The 20,505-nt window shown below is 37.2% G+C and overlaps 1 long non-coding RNA gene across 2 annotated transcripts in view; it reads left to right on the top strand.

Annotated features, from left to right (window-relative positions):
* Nucleotides 1–6,613: 6,613 nt before the first annotated feature.
* LOC136863275 (uncharacterized) overlaps nt 6,614–20,505 on the top strand; it is a 199,107-nt gene continuing 185,215 nt past the window's right edge. For both annotated transcript variants that reach the window (XR_010859184.2, XR_010859185.2), the window contains exon 1: nt 6,614–7,163. This is a non-coding gene — a long non-coding RNA (uncharacterized lncRNA). The remainder of the gene's footprint in view (nt 7,164–20,505) is intronic.

The following is a 20,505-nucleotide window of genomic DNA, read 5'->3' as shown; positions in this document are numbered from 1 at the left end:
AAAGCTGATCTTGCTGCTCAAGAAGCGAGTAACTGCCCCTCCGATCCTCTTACAGTAGCTACCCCTCTCCCAGAATATTATCCCCTTATTAAAGATGCCGCCTTTCAATCTTGGCAGAAAATGTGGCAACGATCTGCACGTACGAAAGGTCAGTTCTATTACCAGCTACAGCCATACATTCCACAGAAACCTTGGTATCTTAAAGGATCATATACACGGCAGCATATTATTAACATTATACGTTTACGGTTCAATCATGCTCCCATTCCTCTATATAAACATCGTTTTAACTTCGCTATCCTCCCTAATTGCATACCGGTATGTGGAAATACAGAAGGCGATGGTAATCATCTGCTTTTCCAATGTCCTCAGTATATTTCCTCGTGACGTACATTATTAAAGCAATTGGTACAGTTACACATCACTTTACCAACTAATGTTTCTTGTTTGTTATTTGAACCTTCTCCCACTATCCTTAAACTTATAAACCAGTTTCTTGATGACTCTAAATTAATTTTGTAAACAAATGATCTTCTTTTGTTTCACAAATTTTTCGCACTCCTGCGTTCCGTTGTCATATGAACACAGAAACTGTGCACTTTGATTCATAGCTTACGGTCAGTAACGTGTGTATAACATATTGTTTTATGTGAATGGTGCTTCGTTATTATGCGTGTGTTTATGTGGATCCTTCTTATAACAAATAAGTAAAGTTATACTCCTGATTTGCGACTGGGTAACATTAAGAGAACCCAAAACACTCCCATCTACAAGAACAAGAACAAAATATTCTGCCATTCAGTTTGATTATTGGTGTGTTATCCACATTTTTTAAAAATTTTATTTTATTGATCAATAGGGTTCCAGAGAGCAAGAGCTCTGTCAAGTGGAACAATACATAGATAGTCACAACAATGGCGGATTAATGCGAAAGGTCTGAAAGTGAAAGAGTAATAATAGTGGTTTTACATATGCTTTGAGTATCAAAAATCAAATCAAAATGTATTTATTTGCAAATGAGGTGTCTACCTCGGTGGCAAATGGTACACTAAAATACATTATTGTTAAGCACTAATATTAAATTAACAAGAGAAGAAAATTTTCCCAAAATACAATATTATACAATTTACGCTAACAATTTTTTCTATTAAACACAAAGCTCATCCTTATTAAATTTATATTGTTTACAAAATTCTACTTATAATATCTCCTGTACTACTTACAAATATAGTCAACTGATATACAGTGTGTGGAATTACTTCAAATGATACTAAACAACTGGTATAAGATTAAAATTTACATTGCATTTATTTACTTATTTATTTTTTTACCCATTCTGGAACCTAAGTAGCATAACGACCTGCTGCGTCTTAACCAGAGCCCCTTTTGCCACCACTTTTCAGAGTTCCTGAAGGGCCTTCACAGCTACCGTAGCGGTCCCAGGGCCCTCGAAGTATCACTGTTTACCTAATGGAGAGGATTATATTAAGTGGATTATTATGAGAGTAACAATACAGGAGGAACAACTTTTTGACTTTTAAGATGTTTTTGGAAATAAAAATACAAGAGTAATAACTGTTACACATTTATAGTGCCTAACAGGTATTTCTTAAGTTTATTACGAAATGGCACAGTTTTAGAGGTGATTGCTATATTGTCAGGAATGCTGTTATATTCCGATATTAGTAAGCGTTACACTCCCTTAGTGCCAAACCTTGCTGTATAATTTTGATGAACATGTAATTTATTTTTGAGTCTGACCTTATATGAATGGATGTCAGTGACTTTAAGAAATTCAGAGATGGTAACGTTTTATTATGCAAGACTTTATGAATAAGAAGTGATGCATTTAATGAGATTAATTTCTTAAGAGGTAATATATTTGTTTCAGAGTACATTTTATTTCGAGAATACATTTGATGAAATCCATACATAAATCTAATAAACCTGTTTTGTAAGACCTCCAGAGTATTTAAATTATTTTGGGTTGCTTTGCCCCAAATGAAGCACAAGTAAGAAAGTCGAGATTGTATAATTGTGAAATAAATTAAACGAAGAGTGTCAATTTTTAGTAGGTACTTAATCTTGCCAATGATACCAACCAGGACAGAGATTTTATTTTTTACGTTTAATAACTTATATGAGGTGTCCAGGAGAGAGTGGTATCAATTATTAGTCCAAGATATTTAACTTCTTTAACCTATTGCAACTTCGTAGTGACAAATAATATATTTTAGTTGCATTTAGGTCATTTTGTTATTTATCGAACATAATACAGACAGTTTTTCAGTAATTGGCTGTTAGAAGATTTTTTCTCAGCCATTCATCTAAGATATGACAGTCATGCTGGATATCTGCAACTATTTCATCTTCAGAATTTGATGAAAAGAACAGTGAAGTATCATCTGCCAGAAGTGATATTTTACCCTTAAAATCACAGGGCTATGTCATTAATATATGTCTGTCTGTCTGTTTGGTCATCAGCCCAGAGGCTGGTTGGATCCTCAAATAGCACCACCAACGGTTATGCGGTTATAAGGAAACCCCAAAAACCAATGGCAGCACCCAAATGAGGCGTACTAGGCAAGATGAGGCGTGAGGTAGTTTGCCATTGCTTTCCTCACTGGGTCAGAAAGTACTATTGCAGCACGACTGACCCTATGAGCAGCACCTTTCATAACACTCAGATGCACTAGTGCTCTCAATTCCATTACTCAGCACAACCCATACCCCAGCAACTTCCATATTGTCACAGCCATGGATGTAGACTGGGACTTCGGTGGAAGCTACACTTTACTCTGGGCTATGACAAACAAAACTGAACCCAATATGGAACCTTGTAGTACACCAAATGAGATCTTTTGCAGTTCACTTTTTCATGCCAATCTTTACATATTGTTGCCTATTTGATAAGAAATCCTTAAACCACAGCAGTGGGGGACCTATCACACCTGCCTTCTCCAGTTTGTATACCATAAGTTCGTGGCTAACAGTATCAAAAGCCTTTTTTAATCAATAAAAAACCCTTTATCAATATAATTTTGAAGTTCAATTATAATGTCCATTAAGATAGGATTCACCCCAGACTTTTCTCTGAAGCCATATTGAAATCTGGAAAAATAATAGCATTTTTCGAGGTAACTGATAAGCCTAATTTTGACAACAGTTTCTAAGATTTTTGATCATTCAGGTGGTACTGGGATGGGTCGGTAATTTTCAGGGTCGGATCTATCATTCTGTTTGTGTACAGGAACCACTCTAAGAGGTCTTTACTGAATCGGGGACAATGCCTATTGGCAAAGAGAAGTTGATAAATTCAGATATTGGACCGGAGAGTGCTCCATTACAGATTTTGAGAAGTTTACTGGAAATACCATCACTAGCACCTGAGTGAGCATGTTTGAGAGAATTGATAATTGCAGACACTTCTTCTGGAGAACATGCTTCTAAGAAAAGGGAATTAGGATGATTATTGATTATAGCAGTACGTTCAGGATGTGGACAATATTTGAAGATAGTATGGCAGGGACTGAGATGAAATTATTATTCAGGGCATTGCAAATGTCACTTTTATCTTCGAAACATTCATCCCCTAGCTTGATACGAGCAATATTGATTGTTGATTTTGAAGGTTTACATGTAAATACAGTCAGAAATAATTCTCTGTAATCCTCATATTGATGATGTACATATTTTATATATTGTATGTGTTTATATGTTCAACCATTTACTAATTATCTTATATACACAAACTATATTTTGATGTGTAAGTGTCCGCCAGTATGTAATGTCCTGTACAATTCCTATGTATGAGCCTGCAGGCTCGTTGGAATTAATTGAAATAAATGAATGAATGAATGAACTTCATTTATGAGTTGCCAGGTGTGTTTAGTGTTGTGAAAATGAAATGTCGTGTGGCTTTTAGTGCCGGGAAATGCCACGACGAGTTCGGCTCGCCAGGTGCAGGTCTTTCTATTTGACACCCGTAGGCGACCTGCGCTTCGCGATGATGATGATGATGATGATGAAATGATGATGAAGACAACACACACACCCAGACACCGTGCCATTGGAATTAACTAATTAAGGTTAAAATCCCCAACCCGGCCGGGAATCGAACCCGGGACCCTGTGAACCGAAGGCCAGTATGCTGACCATTCAGCCAACGAGTCATTAGTGTTGTGTAGATTGTTTTTAAATTGATTATCATTGTACGACTTTTTGAGAGTCCTTTTCAAGGTTGTAACTCTATTGCAGTAACTTTTATATTCTTCTTTAATTATACCGTTGTGTGGGTGTTTTTTCAATTTACTGTCGAGAAGTGCTCTATGCCTGCAGAGTGATGCAAGTTCTGGTGTGCACCATGCATTCAGAATGGGGTCTGCATTTTGACGATGAAATTTTCTAACTGTTGATCCATAGTCAAGACCACTTTGAATGTATCTGGTTAAAGCAGCATATGATGCATTTATGTCTCCACCATCTATATGAGTGTTATTTTGGATCACTGGGAGTATAAATAGATTTCTTTGAAGTATCTAAACTAAGTAGCAAAAGATTAGTGTCACTCATATCATCAATTATGATATCTACAGACCAGTTATTATGTTTTATGCTGCATAGAAAGTGGCCGATTAGTGAATTGTTCGAACTCAGTCCGGTAGGGTATATTGTGTTACAGTTTTTAAGGCCGTAGCTCTGCATGAACATTTTATATTCATTAGTTAATACTGCATTTGAGAGTAAATTTGTGTTAAAACCACCAACAACAATTATATTTCTATGTTTTATTGTGCTTAGTAATACTTCTATATCATCACATAGCTGTGTCCAGTTTGAAGCGAATGGATTGTAAACAGCTATAATAATATAAGTGCACCCTGACTTAGAGATCTCCAAAACCAGTATATTATGATGCTTTTGGAAATTATAAATGATATTACATTGCCACGATTTGGTTTTAGCGTAAATTGGTACTCCCCCACCCTTAATTGATTTTTTCGGATGAATTCAAAATGAATGAAATGCTTCATAACCTATGATATTGTAGAAGTTAGGACTCATCACCGTTTACAGACAACCACGTTTCAACAACAACTATAAAGTCGATATTCTGAATTAACTCTATGCGATCAGCAATCATCTCTAATTTACCATTTCGTATGCTACGAGAATTGAGATACATTATTCTCAAAGATGGAGCAATTGTTCTAAGTGAGGTAACCAAGTTACTATATTGAAAGTAAGAGTTCCATTGTCTTTCTGCCATTAGTATATTTTAAAAGAAGAGGAAGAGAAACAAATATAGGCCTACATAAATATAAAACATAAGATGGAAACTGTGAAGACTGACGTAGATGCTGCGAGCCTAATCAATTTTTCAATATCGTCTTCACATTTTATTGTAAACACTTCGAGGGAGGTGGCAGAGATTTTTGCCAGAATCCTTCCTTGTCTCAAAAATGCACGCTCAATTCCCTTTGTCCTAGCATCACGAGCCTTCTTGAAGAGAGATTCATTGTAGGCGTAAGGTGTTCTTTCAAGTATATATTCACTTTTGGACCACCGAGGCCTAGGAGAGAAGAGGTTAGGATCTTCTGGCGTCTTGCTGATTTCAAAAGAGCATTCTTTTTGAGCGCTGGACAAATCTGACGATTACGGGCTTCACCCTGCTTTTGTTGAAAGAGGATGTCTCCAATTTTCTGGACAATTTCAGTTAAGTTTTCTTCTGAGTGGTACAGAATCCCGGATATTTTCATATTATTTGCTCTTGAATATGTTTTAGTTCTTCAACGTCGAGTTTTAGCTGTGTCACTTCTCTGGAAAGGGTGCAGTTACCGGTATTCGATTTTACAGTAAGTCTTGTACTGTGGTATTCAGCACTATCATTTCTGATTGCATTTTACCCACCTCAGTACTAAAATCGTCAAATTTGTCTCTGACAAATTGGACAGAAGTCTTCAGTTCTTTATACACTGACTCTAGTTCACCAAGTTTGCTTAATATTACGTTGAATTTTGTGGAAGTGGTGTCTTGTAAATTTTAGTCTGGAGGAACGTCAAGCTCAGCTTTCAGTGACACCGAGTTGCAGGTCAAACATATCCAAAGCCTGCAAATACTATCCTTTTTTGGAAGACTGAGCAGGCGATCTATTTCATGTTTGGTTGATCTCATGCATTCTTCCTTCATTCCATTCCCTTTAGTTTAAAATCTTCAGGAACTATAACCCAAAATTTTCTTGCGGATAGAGAGTAAGGAATTTGTTAAAAAATGCTAAAGCAGCTCATCATTGATCTACTCGGTTTATTCAGTTTTTGTGTTCTGAATTTTTGGAAGTAAAGTATTCTAAATAACCGATTTCGTTATTTTTGGAGACGGCGGGAGTTTCCAGTTTTGAGCAACCGCCGATGTGTGAACTGAAGGCCGTCTCTTCTTATACATCCTATGCTGTATTGTTTGTTTACTTTAATTTTGTTTTGATTTGGTTTACACAGTGAGTTGTTTCTGATAGTTACGGCGTTGTGTTTTTCCAGTTTAATTCGTATAATTCTTGGTATTATGTTGTTGATGACAGAACTTCCTTTCAGTAATTCATGGTTTGGAATGTAAAATAAATGATAAGGGTAACTTTCTAACATATATGTATATATATATCCACACATACCCAGTTAAAAATAGACGATTGTGTGGGTTGTGATTAATATAATATACGTCATTGTGGTTCGAACTAAAGGGAAGGCTAAATTTCCAGGTGAAGGTATCCGTGTAAGAGAATTAGTCGTGATGAAATGCTTGGACTTCTTTTCATCTACCGAGTCTGTAATTTGAAGAGAAGTGAACGTTTTGCGACTGCGTAGTGTCCCTTATGTAAGGGTTTTCTAAAGTTCATACGTTTACGTCTTCCTTCGAAAATATTTCTGGCTTTAAATTTCACTTGGGTGGAAATATGTTCATAATACTAAGTTTTGTTTATAATTATTTGGTTAAAACATGCAGAAATGATTAAACAGGAGGGACATGAGTATTTGTATGACGAAGTTGAAGAATATTTTAGGGATGAAATTGATGATTGTTCAGAAAAATCTGCTTCTGTTCACAAGATAGATGGCCATGTACCTTTCCGCGAGAGGGCACAAATGATTATGCACAGCCAGAAATTTCATGTAAGTATGTGGCTAATAATTAGGTAGAAGTATATGGGCATCACTAACCCTTCAGAAGCCTATTTCATCTTGGAAACTAGCTTGTGATGCGATATCTGATGCTTTATTGTCCAGAAATTGCTATATACTTATTTTCTCGTACAGTTTCAGACATCTTGATGTCTACATTGATTAAAGTAGTTCGTGTGGAGGTTTCGTGCTTATTGTATTCTGCAGCTTTGAGATATATAACATAGTAGTATTTGTAGGCCTAATGCATCGTTGCAGTTGCTGTGCATAATCTCTTCACATGACCTCGAATTTTTAAAATATATTATTTATGGTCACATTTATAAACTCTATACATTTTACTGTTACATTTGCAGTAGCTGTTTATTATCTTCCTTACTATGTTTGTAGAGAAGAGAATTTCATTTTTGGTAGATTTTTCTCGCCCCCTTGATGGGTGGGGGTTGCAGATGAAGAATACACCTACGGTAGCCTACCCCCTGCCTGTCGTAAGAGGCAAATAAAATGGACCGCCAAGGGATGATGACATTAGAACCATGAGACTACTTGTGATTAGTACCAGTACTTGCAGAACACCCTGGGTCGACGTTTCTTGCGACTAGTACCTCTTTGCAGGGAAAACCATGTTTGCGTTACATTGGAACAGTACCATTATGCGAGGGTCTGGGGGTTGCTTGTGATACGTATCATCGTGTGCATTCCATCGGTCGGTTCCACTGTGTTCAGAATGGGTCTGCATGATGTATGAATAGTACCACTTTACGAGAAAGACTATGGGTCTACGTTGCCTCTGTTTAGTACCACTACGTGAGAAACGCCACGGGTTTGACTGTCGCCCGTGATTAGTACCACTGTGAGGAAACCCATGGGTCTGCGTTGTCTGAAACTAGTACCATTATGTAAGGACCACCATGGATTTGTGTTGCCTGTGGGCGTTACCATATTGTGTGATGCAGCGTGGGTCTACATTGCCTGTGATTAGTACTACTGTGTGAGCAACACCATGAGTATACGTGGCCTACGATTAATTTCACCATGTGAGGAATACTGCATCCATGATTAGTCCCACTGTGTGAGGAACACCATGGGTCTGCGTTGCTTCTGAGTTGTACCCTTATGTTGTAAGAAATAAATTGACAATACAGTAAAAGATTAAAAAATGAACTTTAGGCCTATAGCTTATAATTGTACCCTTGTGTGCAAAACACCAGGGCTTGTGTTACCTGTGAGTGGTGCCATTGTGTGTGACTTACCATGGGTCTACATTACTTGTGATTAGTACCACTGTGTGAAAAACACCATGAGTCTACGTTACTTGTGATTAGTTTCACTATAGGTGGAACACCATGGTTCTGCTTTATCAATGATTGTTACTATTATGAGGGCCCAGTGACTGTTTTGGATTCATGGCCATTTTTTTCATCATCATTCATTTAGATTCTAGTCAGTAGATACATTTTGAAGTTTTAATTATTGCGTCATTTTGTTGCACATCGTACCATTAGGGGCCGATGACCTAGCTGTTAGGCCCCTTTAAACAACAAACATCATCATCATCATCAGTTTTTTCTCATCCCAATGTTTAGAATAGGGCTTTGGATATGTGGATTCTTCAGGAGTTCTTAATCTTTTTTTTTCATTTGATTGGAAATAATATGTGCGTGCCTTTAGACACTTTCAATTTAAGTGAACAATATTTTACAGTAAAGAGTTTCTTTTAATGAAATTTATACAATGTAAATTATGCAGTGGAGAAAGTTCTGATAAAAGGACAATATTTAGGCTAGTCTTAAAAATTGAATACTGATGAAACAAATCCATTTTGTACATAGACCCATTTTTTGAAATTGTGGTGGAGTCTTCATTTCGGCTGTAGTTTCTGTCTTGTAAGTTGTAGAGATCATTTCAAACAAGGTAGCTATATTGTTACATACTATCCACTTCTGTCCGTATCGATAATATGATCCAAATAATTAATGAAAACAAAATTCCACCTAATCGATACTTTCTCTTTTATTTAGCGTTAGGCTATTTAAACAGGCATTAAAATTAAATTCAGAACATGTTTCGAATGCTTTGCATTCATCATCAGCTGTTTACAATAAGCATAGGTAAAAATAGCTAAGAACGATCTCACAATTTACTTTAAAACCTTAAAAACAAGTGTTAGTCGTACGCATGTGGGTGGATCGGGGGGGGGGGGGGGTTGGGAGGGGAGGTTGCATTGAAGGCGGCTGTTAGTTGGACTATAACTTAATATTAAAAACACTGATTGGGCTAAAAATTATAGTTTCACTGTGAGTCTTGTGAGTTTATCTATAAAATCATTGATTGTGGAAACTTGTAGATCCTTTGATGAAGTATTTCTGTAGAACAGTTTGTAAAAAGTTTGTCTTCTTAAGACGGCATCCGGTTGTTTTCACGTCTCTTGTCACTTGTGAGGTGGAGAGGTGTGGCTTGTTTTGATGAGGTTTTCATTAATTATTTGGAAGGTAGCTATATGTATTTCAGCTGTAAATAAGTGTTAGCATTCCTGCTGTTTATGCAGCATTCAACTAGGCAGCATTATGATAGCCACCTCGTCCATGTCCTAAACAATTTTGAAATAGATGTGTGTTGACTATTTGACAACAGTGTGTGCTGTTCTATTTTAATGCTGTAGTTGAAACATTTAAAAATGGAATCTTTGTTAAAAGTTGATTTTGATGTTTGTATGAATTTAAAACAATCTGGTACATTATTAACTGTGTAAAGCAGGGTCTCTCAGGGTGCATGGGCGTTTCAGAGACCCTGGTGTAAAGAATACCATAGGCGTAATTTAAACATCAGTTCTTTAAAGTAAAGAGAAAATTCATTGTGGTTTACACCAAATAAGAACCCAAAGTATACTTTAAAAATAAGCAGAATTATTATAATAATAATGTTATTGACTTTACGTCCCACTAACTACTTTTAAGGTTTTCGGAGATGCCGAGGTGCTGGAATTTAGTCTCACAGGAGTTGTTTTACGTGCCAGTAAATCTACCGACACGAGGCTGACGTATTTGAGCACCTTCAAATACCACCAGACTGAGCTAGGATCGAACCTGCCAAGTTGGGGTCAGAAGGCCAGCACTTCAACCGTCTGAGCCACTCAGCCGAGCAGAATTATTATTATTATTATTATTATTAATATTATTATTATTATTGTGCCTTTGCTGGCGGACCTAGTGTTTACAGTGCACTATGTCTTCTGGTATGGGCTAGAGCAATTTTGTTACTTTCATTGATCTGTCTCAGCTTTATCCTTGGCTTTGACAAAATGAAAGTGACTGAGGTATTCCTTCTGCAGCCAGTCCCTGCTATGAATGGCGTGAAATTATTGCTCATAGGGTTGGTTGGTGCATGCATTTCAGTGGGCTTGGCAGACTGATATGTAATAGCAACCTCTGGCTCGGTGAGGAAAGCAACGGGAAACTACCTCACTCCTCATTTCCCTAGTACGCCTCTTCGGTGATGCCTAGGCCATCTATGACAGCTGACGGCGGAGCTGTTGAGGATCCAACCAGCCTTCGGGCTGAGGACTAAACATACATTATTATTATTATTATTATTATTATTATTACAGTCCAACCTGTTCTAACGGACACCTTCATTCATGTCCCTATACGGACATTTTCCACGGAACCAATTTTACTTTATATAAGTCACGCATTAAATAAGCCTCATTTAAGCGGACATCGCTATTAGTCTCGCCCGCTTGTCTTAAGCGGACAGTTTATGTGTTCCAGGACACTTCCTTCACACAGGGCCCGGTCATCCTTTCTGTAAACAAATGGGAATTCCTTTTGAATGTTTGTACTGTTTCATGTCCAAGGAAAACAGAAAGAAGCGTACATGGGAATGCTGTGGTAGCCATGAAGTTAATTATTCTGTACAGGGCTCTTTCCAAGCCTTTCGTTAGGGTCATCTTGTCTTCTAATTAGTGTATATTCTGAGAATTGTAGTTGCCCGGGAATGTGCGAATAACTGTTTACTCACAAGTTATCAAGGGATTTTCCAATTCAACTTGCACCTTTTTATTCATAACTCAGATTGTCGCTGATCAGGTCGAGGTCAGCTAGTTCAGTTAAACAACAAGGATTGATTGCTGATTGTTGAGACAGAAATACCATAGCATTTCATTTGTTCAGTGAATATGAATAGGAGGGATATTGCAATATATCAGTGGTTTAAATGTGTTTGAGCAAAGAAACAGTGAGTGAACCAATGTTACAAGAAAAGGCATGAGAAATCGCAAATAACAAGAAAGTTGAGGTTAATTGAATAAAGAATTTGTGTATCACGCTGGGTCATTACTCTCTTTTCGAGGATATTGTGGTAAAGAAAAATGTCATAAATTTGTACACCTAGCTGAATTATTACTTTCCGAAACTGTAATGAATATATAGGCTTTAAAATCACTTGTAACGTCTCCCAGGCAAATATTAAGTTAGAAGTTATTTAGAATAATCAAAATAAAGATGTATGCCTATATTTGAGGTGGATGTTTTTTGCCATTAAAATGTTCAGTTAATTTTTATACTTTTGTTTTAGTGGACACCTCTCGTAACAGACTTTTTTCCACCAAACCGACTGTGTCCGCAGAAGAGAGGTTCGACTGTATTATTATTATTTATTATTATTATAATGATTATTATTGAGTACAACATTATTGATCCTCCGTAACATCCCCAACTATCCAGTATGTGCCCAAATATGAGGACATGTGAAATGATTCAGAAAGGAAAAGTTTGCACATTTTCAAGAAATGATTTTCAGAATTTCCATGTTTTTTCTCTTTAATGTATTAAAAGAATAGCATAAAAACTGCCATATATTTCCTTAGTAAATTTATTCCACAGAAGGTAGGGTAGAAATTCAGTATGTGGTAGTAGTATAAGAAATCATTGGTGAAATTTGGATACCCAGCTTGTGAGGTATAAGTTATAGATCCAGCAGCGAGTTAAACAAGCTCACAGTAAAAAAAAATATTTTGGGCTGGATTATTTACATATGCTAGTGACAAGGCCATTGGACTGGAGGTACGCAAAGAGGGTCTGGGGGCACGCTCCCAGGTTAGGGCAGCAAAATGGCCAACAGGCCCCTAGCATCCCATGGAGTCCAGCTAAACTGTGACAGAAAGTAAGGTTGTCCCTCACACGCTTTAACGATAAACATCACGTCTGATTGAAATGACACTCTTTCCTTATTTTCACTGAGTGTGGTAACCCTGGAGCAATACATCATGCGAGCACTGTCAGAGACAATATGAACATTGCCTTCATTGCAGCTGATCACACATGGCCAATAGGAACAAAGAAAATAGTGGCAATATAGTTTGAGGCTGTCTTGATTTGAATTCTTCTTTATTAATAAGAATAATTTTGGGGCAGGTTGGTTGTTCCATGGCAGACATCAAGGATGGATTCCTCTCTCCTACTTCAGGTATAGTAAAACTTTTTTTTTTACGATTCCAAAATCTGAACCAGGTATGGAAGTGCCACTAATCTGTTTCGCTATGGGGTCGAGATATTTATGGGATATAGTATTTATATTTTTTTACGTTAAAAATTATAAGATGGTGTTTCAGTGGAAAGAGTTTAAATAGGTGTGGGGAATATAATTTGGAACTCTGTTCTGACATCCCGTGGTATTAGGGGTAGCCTCATTTTTAAGAGTGCAATACAACAGTCTATAGGGATTCTTTCGGCTCGTAATTTGATATGTAGTGCCATTTGAGATGGTGTTATGCCTTGTTCTTGGTGGCAGATGTTTGATGCAGTATAAAGTTTTCTTAGGAGTGTCCATGTTTTTCTACTCGAGTGTGTGAAGTTGAGTTCAGAAGTCAGTTCTTTCCACTTTTCCTTTCTGTCATTATTTAGTTTGTCTAGTATTCTTTTTGCAGTTTTAGCATCACCAGTTTTCTGATATTCTTCATACATCACCCCAGCATGGAATGTAGTATTTTCTAAATTCTCGTATGTCCTGTTTCTCTTGCACCAATGATTAATCCCACAAATCTCTTGTAGTTTTCAGCCATTGGAGGTATCCATCACAGATTGCTGTCTATATCCCTACTGTACTGTTCCACGCTAGCTTTTCTAAAGTTCCATTGGGCTTTGTCAATGGTTCTTACAACTGGGATTTCAAGGCCAGCACTGATGACTGTAGGGCAGTATTGCATGTTTGGAAAAAGTTTAAGGACTTTCCTTGTGTGGTTTTTGTGTGAGGGCTGGTTTCTGTTTCATCTGTGGAGACAAAGACTAGGTCAGGGTTGGTGTCAGTTTGCCATCTTGCTGAGTGAAATGTTTTGATTTCTTTAGCATCAAAATTGAGATGTAAGACATGTCCTTCACACCATATAGTCAGTTTCTCTCCATTTTTGTCCATTGCTTTTGTAGCCACCGGGATGTATGGCAGCTATTAAATTCCCCTACATAGATGCAAGGGATAGCCAGCAGAAGTAGGGGGCCACAATGCAAGACATGAGTTAGGTATTTTCAAACTTAACACAGTCTCTCTGTCTTTCGCATCGATTCGGGAGATAGTAGGTTCGAACCCCACTGTCGGCAGCCCTGAAGATGGTTTTCCGTGGTTTCCCATTTTCACACCAGGCAAATGCTGGGGCTGTACCTTAATTAAGGCCACGGCCGCTTCCTTCCCAGTTCTAGCCCTTTCCTGTCCCATCGTCGCCATAAGACATATCTATGTCAGTGCGACGTAAAGCTAATAGCAAAAAAGAAAAAAATTAAAAAAAAACTTTCGCATCGACAGTTGAGATCGATAATGTGAAGAATAACAATCTGATTAAAATATTAGCATATGTACCTGTTCTTCACATGGGAATTTGTAATCGATTTCATGATTCCTTAATGAATTTATGTGTGAAGTTAGATACCTGTATTTGAACGTTTAATACAGAATTTTAAACTGATATTCTTCCACGAAAGCACGTGGCAGTCACATGAAGTATGATCAAGCTGAGCAAAGTGGAGACAATGGGGTAGATCACAGAATTTATTAAATGATGCAGTTCCTGGTCCGAAGTTGTGCGTAATTCTTCCTATTTCACAGTTACATATTGTTCATCTGAAACTGGGAGTGGCACTGTGGCTGAAGAATCATGAAAGCAGTTGTTGACGATAACCTCCCTTATTATCTATTCTGTCTAAAAGAGTAAAATGGCTCTTTAGTTAAACTATTTAACCTAACTTGAAATGACATGACAGCCTGTAAAACAGTCCATTAATGATAACTCCCTTGTTTTCCTCCTATCGAAACGGTGTACATGAGAAAAACTTTTTAGAAATTGATTTCCCTTAAGGCTGGTAGTTCTCCATTAAGTTTGGTCATGTATATTTTGCGGGAGAGTAAAATCACTGTTTCGACTTCCATTAAACCCCCAAAGCAATCTGGGGTTTAGAAAATAATATTGTCCCTAATACCTACCCAAGGGCAGATATAAAGTTGGGTAGAAATATATACAGCAGTTTCCCAGTTATAAGAACTCAAGAAATGGACGAACGGACAAATCGACAAAAAAGCTAAATGAGATCCACTTGAAGCTAGACTGAAAAATGGTCCATTAATGATATCTCCCTGATTAATCCTCGTATCGAAAGGTTGCACATGAGAAAAAAGTTTTAGAAGTAGATTTTCATGAAGTTTGGTTGCCTATATTTTGTGGGAGTGCAAAATCACGGTTTCTGTTTTGTATAAACCACCAGTCACTTCAGGGATTTAGAAAGAATATTGGCCCTAAAACCTGCCCAAGGACAGGTGGATTCTAAATATGAAGTTTGTTAGAAATATATTCAGTAGTTTTTAAGTTATAAGAACTCAAACAGACAACAAAGCTAAAAAAAAAAATATGCAGATGGTCATTATTACACCTGAAACAGAAAACTGAATGAAAATTTTGCCAAAATAGTCTATGTACAGACACAGTCGTTACGATTTTATTTATATAGATAAGGAATCTGCTTCACGAGCAACACCTTTTGGGCTATGTCCACTGGACTTAGCCTGTAAAACCGTCCGTTAATGATATCTCCCTTATTAATCATCATATTGAAAATTTTTAGAAATAGATTTCCATCAAGGCTGGTTGATTCCCATCCAGGTTGCTCTGGGATATTTTGTGGTGGATTAAAATCACTGTTTCAATTTCCTATAAACCCCCAGTCCACACCAGGTATTTGAAATCCTACGAACCTTAAAAGCTACCTTTGGACAGTGGGATGGTAAATATGAAGTTTGGTTAAAATATTTCCAGTAGTTTTGCAGTTATAAGAAGTATGCTTTACACGCACCCGCTTTTAGGCTAAGTCTGCTTGAACTTTAAGAGCGGAAAACGGTCCGTTAATGATATCTCCCTTATTAACCCTCGTATCGAAATGATGCACATGAGAAAAATGTTATAGAAATTTATTTCCATTAAATTTGGTTGTCTGTATTTTGTGGGAGTGCAAAATCATGGTTTCGCCTTCATATAAACCCCCACTCAGTTCAGGGATTTAGAAACAATATTGGCCCTAAAACCTACCCAAGGACAGGTGGATTCTAAATATGAAGTTTGGTACAAATATATCCAGTAGTTTTCAAGTTATAAGAACTCAAACAAACACCCCAAAGCTAAAAAATATATAGATTGTCATAATTACACCTGAAACGGATAATTGAATGAAAATTTCGCCGAAATAGTCAATGTAGAGACACACGGTCGTTACGATTTTATTTATGTAGATGAGAATTCAAATCTGTTGTTGGATTTGATAGGCTGAGTTTAATATCTGTTATATAGCCGTATAGATTATTCTATTTCTTCTGTGTTGAACTGTCACAACCATTAGAATAAAAGAACATCTTTAAGAACATACAGAACCAAGGCTGTTACAGTAACACATGCCAAATAATATTTGATATTATGTTCTTTGTCATTGCATCTTTGAGGTGGATAAATACCGGGTTTAGGCAATCTCATATGTGTTCAATTTCGGACAAGCTTTTCTGGCTTGAAATATGGGACACTTGATAGTCTCAGGAAAGAAGGGGAGACTACTTGTTAGTTACGAACTCTGTTATAATACAGGTAAAATGAATTGATTGGTGTCATTATCAGTATGGCATTTGTGACTTTTCCTTGCCTCTGCTAGCTGGCTATGGCTAGAAAATGGTTTTTGGATGAGGACAACCAGTTGAAGTGGCATAAATGAAACGGTTTAATGTGAACACTTATGACGGGTAGTCTGAGACGGGATCTCAAGATATGTCGAGACTAGCGCAAGCACCTGTTTCTCATGAGAAATGTCGAGAGATCTCAATAGCGTTGTCCCCGCATTGTGCAGCAAGCAACATGTCGTAGACCTACAGGAGCTGAATGTTGTTTGAACCAAGTATGCAAATAGCGAACCACAAGCTTTCTCCATTCCGTAATTAGTCAACAAGTGGCTAGGCTGTTCATTTCTAGCGAGGTTTATTATTGACGCAGTATAACATCATTATAAAGGATACACATTCTGGCATTGTATGCAGCCGTAAGTACACGAATGGGTAGGCTAAGTACAGAAACTGATGGCTATTGTAGGTGTACATCGTTTTCATTCGAAAAATTTATCAGACCCCACATTCAATATCCATTTGACCAGTGCTTGTGTTTACCAACATGGTGATGAAGGAAAACGGTCATTATAATGTTATAAAGTATTCAATCATAATTAGGTACTTAGTTATATGACATTTAATGTTTGAGTCTAATTGTACGCGACAACATTAAGACGATGTTTGAAACACAACATAAGTTGTGGACATGGGATTATTTTGAAGAGATGCCACATAGCACAGTCTGCTGTGTTGTTTGACTAAAAGAAGTAAAATACATCAGCAGAAATACTTCTACATAAAAACACATGTCACTAAAAAAGTGAATTGTCACAGAGAACACCCCTGGCCTGGTCTGCATCACAAGAAGCTACCCTGTCGGCGACATTTGTGAGGTAACCAGGTAGGTGTACATCCTATCTACAGTTATTAACAAATTATACAGGATTAATGAGCTAAGATGTCCACCTCAAATAATTCTTGGAACAGTTTCTTTCGTTAATGGTACTTGTAGTTGAATATGCAGTACTTTTCAAGGCTTTTGACTAAATTTATCGACACACACGTTTCCATATGGAACGTTATTTCACCCAGTGACTGCTGATAACAAACTATCAAGCTTACGAATGTAGTTACTGGGATGTCGCACAGGAGAATCGGTCTCAAGGTTCATGTGAGAGTCTTGAGATCTGTGATGTCATTCTCAAGAGTCTCAAGCAACAGCATTGCCCATCACTAATGACTTATTTAATATCACAGATTTTAGAATCCACCCTGTCATCTGTTAGGGTGTTCCAATAAAATATATATACACTCTTTAAATGAATATAACACTATCAATTATAATACGGAAACATTTTAAAAATCAAAATGATGTGAAAAAATGTTCAAATCAGCCAATTATCAAAAGTGTTCAAACTGTTGGTCACTATGGTCCAAGAACAACTGATAACGCTGACTGATTGAATTCAAAACGTTCCTAATTATTTGAATAGGTATTTCGGCACATTCACTTTCAATGGCTGCTCTCAACTCATGGATTTTAGCTGGTTTTGTGTTGTAAACATTGTGTTTAACATACCCCTACAGAAATAAATCCACGGGGGTCAAATCCGGTGAGTGTGGAGGGTACTTGATACTTCCTCTTTGTTCTATCCATCTGTTTGGCAGGTGGCCATCAAGATAGGCCCGTACATTCCGATGGTAGTGGGAAGGTGCTCCATCTTGCTGGAAGTACCATTCTTCATTCCTAAACATCTCTTGGATGTGTATAGCATAGCGTATTCTTGTAGCAAGTTGAGGTAATTTGCACCATTGATGCTATCATCAAAAAAGAAAGGTCCAGTTAAACCAAATGCTGACAAACCACACGCCACTGTAACTCCAGGTAAGTTCACATGGTGTTCCACTGTCACATGAGGATTGTTAGCTGCCCAGTAGGTGCAATTGTGACAATTAATGGAACCATTTAATTTGAACGTAGCCTCATCACTCCAAACAATCTTGTATGGGAATTGATTGTCCTCTGCAGATTTTGCTTGGTACCACTCACAAAATTCAATTCTGTCATAATCACGTTCATTAAGAGCGTGTACCAATGTAGGAATAAAACTTCTGCATTGGGCACGCTTCAAAATGCGATGGACGCTCGATTTTGGAACTCCTGTCTCATGAGCTGTTTGCCGGACAGATTTTCTACGCGATTGCTGAAATCGCGGCATGACTTCTCTTTCTCTTGTGGGGCTGATGGATGATTGTAGTCTTCCGGAGTGGCTCTTATGGATATCCTTAACAGTTCCTTCTTCCTCAAACTTATCTCGCAAACAAGTAATTGTGAGTCATTGGTGCATCGTGTTGAAACTCCATTCTAAACAGTCTTTCCACTTATGATCTCATCTTCCAGTAGCACCTTATGAGGAATTTTCTTTCTTCAAAGTTTAGTCCGACTTCAGCTGTTATTTTAAGCAGCCACCCCCGAAAAGTAGACAAAAAGTGTGGTGGTTATGAACTGTCAAAGAGTGTATACATTTTATTGGTACAGCCTGTATATAAAAACAAGACCTATTTATTGCAAACTCTTGAAATGAGGAGCCAGATGCGTAGTGAAGGGAGCTGTGTTGTACATTTCACCACCTTCGTAATTCACCCGTTATCAATAATGCCAACATTTGAAACTGTTTAGTCATTTATGGAGTGAGGAAGAGAAGTAAAGGTACAAAGAATTGTATTGTCTTCATATTCTTATAAGTGAATCACCACATTGGAGTGTTTTAAACTTTTGAGGATGGTCGTTACCCCGTGATTGAAAAGGTTCTAACGAGGTAATATTTATGTACTGTTAAAGAGGGGTATTAAAATAACTATAATTCTGTTCAGTTTTATCATTGCCACATCACAAAGGAATATAAAGCTACAGTTTGAAAATATCTGTAACTTCTTAATGTATTATAGGCCTAATATTCAATATTCTTTGATATGTCATTTATTCTTTATAATGGGCAATACAATGTATTGAATGTTCCTGTATTGGTTAATATTACTTCACTGTAGATACAAAATATCCACTAGCTCAATGGGGTAAACTTTGAGGAAATGCTCCCACTGCATAAGTCACATCATTTCAAAAGATGAATCATATAAATCTTACCTTGTATGACTTGTATGTTCATTACCAAGGCCAGGGACCCACCAGTCCTCACCCAGAAATATATTTACTTTTACTACCAAATATCATAAATAGTGCAACATTTGCCATACCACTTGCATAAATAACCAGTGCCATTGATTTAAATTTATATGGTATGGTGTTACACCCAGAATTGAAAACAGTCGTTACCAGCTCTGGCCCAATAAACAACCCTAAGCAAGTCATGTCCAACACCCGTATGGCTGTAAACAAACCAATGGCAATAAATTAATATGCACATACCTAAACAAAGTCCAACTCCTATGATAAACTGTCAGTTGATACAAAGTAAGTCCATTTAAACAAAGGAGCATTGTACAGTGGAAGGAGTGAAAGCCCGCAGCTGTTGCAGCTGAGGGAGCATTTCCTCATTGAAAAGTAAATGTGCTGTAGTTATCTCCTGAGAGTATTAAGTCGAATACATGAAGAATTCATGGGAAGTAAAGGGGAATATCATGTTTTCTACATGTAAAAAGAATTCACTTTTAATGTTTATAACTTGAACAGTATCTAGAGAAATACATGTATAACATTTTGTGTAGGGTCCTATGAATTGGAATTGTACCTACATAATGCTGTGAAGCTGAATAATTATGGTAAGTAAAGAGGAAAATTAGAAAGTAGTATAACTACACACTCATCACAAAAATAACCGAGATTGTCATTATAGTAGTACCTTATATTCAAAGAATGTTGTATTACACACTTCGAGTCGTCAAGCTTCTAGGGGTGTTTTAGAGTGTACTCCATACAAAGGACATTTTCGGACCTGCCGACAGTAATCACCATGGAACTTTTCTGGGGTGATAAATCAAGAGACTAAACTGATGTGAAGTGTGCCATTTTGCAATCGTCCACATCCCCTAAAACAAGGCTTATGAAAGTAGGACACGCAACTGTAATGTTTGCATTTATAATGTGCCAAATACGCTACACTATACCTGTGAATTATGAGACATCCAAGTACTGGGATTATGTACATCATCTTAAATTTTCAAATGTTTTATGCACACCTGATTCTGCATG

This window comes from Anabrus simplex, chromosome 2 (assembly GCF_040414725.1).
Source record: "Anabrus simplex isolate iqAnaSimp1 chromosome 2, ASM4041472v1, whole genome shotgun sequence".
NCBI classification, from domain to species: Eukaryota; Metazoa; Arthropoda; class Insecta; order Orthoptera; family Tettigoniidae; genus Anabrus; species Anabrus simplex.
The sequence above is the reverse complement of the archived record's forward strand: the minus strand, read 5'-3'. Positions and strand labels throughout refer to the sequence as shown.